Source organism: Bidens hawaiensis, unplaced genomic scaffold, assembly GCF_021521415.1.
Source record: "Bidens hawaiensis isolate Kalapana, Puna unplaced genomic scaffold, B.hawaiensis_p1.1 tig00035079_1, whole genome shotgun sequence".
NCBI classification, from domain to species: Eukaryota; Viridiplantae; Streptophyta; class Magnoliopsida; order Asterales; family Asteraceae; genus Bidens; species Bidens hawaiensis.
In genome coordinates, this window is record NW_027496104.1 from 28,819 (window position 1) to 34,030 (window position 5,212).

The 5,212-nt window shown below is 34.3% G+C and overlaps 1 pseudogene; it reads right to left on the reverse strand.

The window, feature by feature from the left end:
* Positions 1-3,566: 3,566 nt before the first annotated feature.
* On the reverse strand, positions 3,567-4,835 carry LOC143587016 (uncharacterized; annotated as a pseudogene).
* Positions 4,836-5,212: the final 377 nt, after the last annotated feature.

Genomic DNA, 5,212 nt, shown 5'->3' on the forward strand with positions numbered 1-5,212 from the left:
AGATAACATGTTATTAAGATTTATAAAAAGTTAACGTATGCACGTATAAGTGTGAATTAGAACGTATAAGTCTACTATACACGGATAAGTCAATTTCAACGGATAAGTTCATATCAACGTGTAAGTAAATGTCAACGTATAAGTCCAGTACATGTTTCAACGTATAAGCCTATAGAACTTATACGCCGTATAAGTCAAAATGACTTACACGCCGCATAAGTTTATAACCTTATGCGCTCCAATTTAGGTCAAAATCAACCTGGACATAATCAACATCAATCATCAATTCAAACTAGATCAATAGTTTTAGAATATCATCGTTAAGCATATACGCATCAAAACCCTAAGTTAACAGTTCAAAATCTCATTTGATTAAACCAAATGCATAAAACATTATTCATAAACGATAACAACCCAGATCTATCATTTAAGCATGATTTATACCTTGATTAATCATTGCAGTGTGCAAATCAACCACAAGAGTCAAAAAGAACAGTTTATACGGATACAAATGATTAAGATATACAGACACAATAGAACGTGTATTTTATTTAGAAAGACAAACGGATAAGCAGATAAGATATGATATGCATATAAGTTCTTATTTATATTTCCCACGTATCCGCCCGTGTAAGTTAATTGACTTATACGCCATATAAGCCGGATAGACTTATCCGCCCATGTAAGTTAATTATTTATACACTTGCAAATTTTATACTTTTGACAAATTTCACACATACGATCTCAATCAAGTCCAAACTAATGACCTTGATGAATCGTTTTGAACTTTTGAACACATTTGATTTTAAAACATTAAATTTCTTCAATTTTGAAAATTCAAGCAAGTCGAAATTAATGACCTTGAAAAAATCTCATAAATTTTTAAACCCTAATTTTGAGCATATTTACCAAAAACAACCACTCGATACCAGTTCTCGGATATCCAGACCCGAATCACCATTCACCAAAATCAAAAATAATACAGAAATATAAAATCTTTTTGGTTAAAGAATAAGAATGTTGTAAAAGAAAATATATCAAAATAAGAACTAATTACAAACATAAAGAAACATATTTTTGTGAGTTGAGCAAGGATTCATATTGATCAATCCGTTCTTCCATCACGGTTTTCAGTTTTATTATGCCTGATGTTAAGTCGGTTATGGATATTGTTGTCCACTTAAACTTTTGTAACAAAAGATTCAGAGACATCAGTGATATGATTAAGGTTCAATTAAGCACATAATATCAGAACATGATCAGATTCTAATCTTGATTCAGGCTTATTTTGATTTTTGCCATGTCACCCCAAATTGACTTAAACCTTAAAACCAACAGATCAAAACATTTAAAAATTTAAATTTTGGCAATCATAGCAACGGTTTTTCACAACAAGACATACCCCCGTTATCAAGCAATACACTAAGCTTCCTTTGCCAAGGATGAGTATGCACGATTTCATCTGTCGGCTTACATACATTGTATTCCCCTTGGTCCGTTTCTTATTGGTATTAAGACGCACGTAAGGAAGAAACAATGTATGGCTAACATTTTTGATTAAGTCAGTAGTGAATTTTGTACTTTTGTACATAGCGATCAAGTTTCATGAGTTATCAGGGGTTCGCTCTCTTGAGCAGGATTTTAAGTATTCTTTTAAATACCTAGATGAAAACCGCATAAATACCTCATGGCTTCAGAAACCTAATGCATCCCATCAATACAGGATTTAAGGCCATAAAACCATACACCATTGAAATGTAGACCGTGTACTAGACGCTAAAACACTTTATTAACACTTTATTTTTGGTGATCTACTAAAACATAAGGTTTGAGTATGACAAGCTATTACATTTCTGTCTTCATTACCAATACTTTTGCTAGAATACTAACCCATCTTTCAACATGACAATTTATGTTTATATCACTGATTCCCTTATTTGTTTGTTCAAAAGCATACCCATACACCGAACATTAAGCAATAGACATTTATTCTTCAATTTACCAGATTTGGAACAAGACAATCAATGTACTATCAATTTCGTTTTATGCTTCAAGACTCATTTTGAGGAGCAATTTTCTATTGTTTTTGAATTTTTGACATTTTTCAATGTTTTTGGCTTTTAAACTTTTTCAAATGTTTTTTGTATTATAAGATTTTTCAACTGTTTTTGTATTTTAAGATTTTTCAAATGTTTTTGTATTTTAAGATTTATCAAATGTTTTGTATTTTTCCCAAACCATTTATCCCCCTAAAATCAAAAACCATTTTTAAAAAATATTACAAAAATTTAAATTTGACCTGGTGAAAAGTTATTCAAAGATCGGAATCCATAACCTCGAGATCACTCACTTCCCCACCGCCCAATTTCTTTATACCGTTAAGCCTCAAGAAATACAAAAATCTGTTTTTATCGAAAGCTTTAGTAAAAAGATCAGATTTTTGTTCATCGGTGTGAATTTTATCTACGGTAATCAACTTCTTCTCGTAACAGTCATGGATGAAGTGATATCGTATGTCAATATGTTTAGTTTTCGAGTGACTTACCGGGTTTTTAGTTTTGGAAATAGCAGCAGTATTATCTACAAAAATAGGAGTGGTAAGAAAATTCAAATCGTAGTCACGCATTTGTATCCACAAAACATAAGAACTACAGCTAGACGCAGCTACATATTCGGCTTCACAGGTGGATAGAGACACAGACGTCTGCTTCTTTCACTGCCACGTCACCAACCTGCTACCAAAGAATTGACAACCGGCGATGGTAGATTTGGCATTCAGTTTGCAGCTATCATAGTCAGAATTAGAATAAGCTCTCAGCTCAAATACATCGTCTCGAGAATACCAAAGATACCCCTGGACACCCCTTAAGATACCGAAGTATCTGCTTCACCAAAGTTAGGTGAGAGACCCTTGGACTGGATTGATATCGGGCACACAAACACGTCGGATACATGATGTCTGGCCTTGAAGCACTAACATACATGAGGGAACCAATCATAACACGGTAGAGTGTTTCATCGACCTTCTCCCCGGTGGGATCAGGATCAATTCCATGATTTAGCGGGATAGGAGTGTTGTTCGGCGATGAGTCAGCCATATTGAATTTTTCGAGGATATCATTGACATTTTTTTGACTGGTGAATAAAAATCCCATCAGACCCTTGTTCGACTTGCAATCCTAAGAAAAACTTCAACTCTCCCATAGCGCTCATTTCAAACTTCGACTTCATAACATCCTCAAACTCTTTGCACAGAACATCATTCGTTGACCCAGAAATGATATCGTTCACATAGACCTTCAATTTATAACCGGATAGGCTTGCAATTTATAACCCAATCTCATCCTTTTTTATTAAATAACTTCAATTTATAATTAGTTTTGATTAACTATATAAATATAATTAAGTAATTATATTTTTTTTAAATATAAAAAACTTTAAATATATATATTAATCAAACACATTTTATAAAAATAGATAAAAATAAGTTACAATAGTAGCATGAAATACAAAATTACACATATTAATGATACAAAACTACATACTTATTCATCAACACCAAATTTCTACCATATATGCTCAATCAAATCGTTTTTTAGAATGTTATGAGCTTCTCTATTACGAAGTTGTGCCTTATTCGTCATATAACTGGATAGGCTTGCAATTCGTTCAGTAGAGTATTGAAAGAGTGGTTCATCATCTTCACTAGAACTCCTTCGTCGTCGGTTTGTAGGCCTATCATTAAGAAATTCGGATGGATCATAATAGTTAAGGTACGTGTCCCGTTCATCCTTAACAATCATATTATGCATGATGATACATGCAACCATAACTTTCTCCATGGTATCTTTGTCCCACAACTTACATGGGTGACGTAGAAATGCAAAACGAGCTTGTAGAACTCCAAATGCTCGTTCCACATCTTTTCTAGCGGCCTCTTGATGTTTAGCGAACAACTTGTGCTTTCGAAGCTGTGGACAAGTTATTGACTTGACAAATGCGGCCCATGAAGGATATATACCATCAGTAAGATAGTATGCCATATTATAATCCCGACCATTCAAGACGTAGCTCACATTTGGTGCCCGACCTATCAACACATCATCAAAAATAGAAGATCTTTGGAGGACGTTAATGTTATTGCACGTACCCGGTGTTCCAAAGAACGCATGCATATCCATAAGTCATATGATGCAACGGCTTCCAAAATGATTGTTGGTTTACCGCTTCGATCTGCATATTGCCCAGCCCAAGCAGTGGGACGGTTTTTCCATTCCCAATGTATGCAGTCAATGCTACCAATCATACATGGAAATCCGCGTTCTTCCCCGACATGAAGTAATCTTCTTAAATCATCTTCATTGGGCCTTCTAAGGTATTCTTGACCAAAACATGAAATGACACCATCAATCAACATTAGTAGAGAATCCCTTGTTACAGTGTCACTCATTCTCAAATATTCATCTTGTGCATCTGTTGATGTCCCGTAAGCCAACACTCGCATAGCGCCGATACATTTCTGCAAGTTTGAAAGGCCTTTTCTTCCTGTAGCATCACATCTTTGTTGAAAATATACATCATTTGCGGTAACAGCGGCCACTATACGGAGGAATAATGGTTTGCGCATTCGAAATCTACGCCGAAATATGTCTTCACCATATGTTGGGCTGTCAACAAAGTAGTCTTTCATCAAACGTTCCTCCCCATGCTCGTGTTCACGATCACAATACCTTCTTCTTGATCTAGGAGGATGATCTCCTATGATCATATTTGGCATGCTTATAATAAATTATGTAATTATGTAATCAAGTTGCCGATTTTGCTCAGCAACCCTAGCTTCCCATTCATCGAATTCATTTGAGTAAGATGAATTGGAACTCTCCGATGGGTAATCATTCAAAGACATTTTCCAAATACTTAAGAAAGGAAGAGTTATTATTGGATAATACTCTGTCAATGTTATATTCTCATTTATATAGAATAATATTAACCTGATATTGGTATATTATTTATCTAAACAAAATCTAAGCATCCAGTAACATGGTGACACGTGGAAACAAAGATAATGTTTGGATATCTAGTTGATAACGCCAGATTATGTTATCTAAACAAAATCCAAACAATGAGTAAAACAGTGACACGTGGAAACGAAGATAATGTTGGATATGTAGTTGATAATGCCAGATTATTTTATCTAAACAAAATCCAAGCA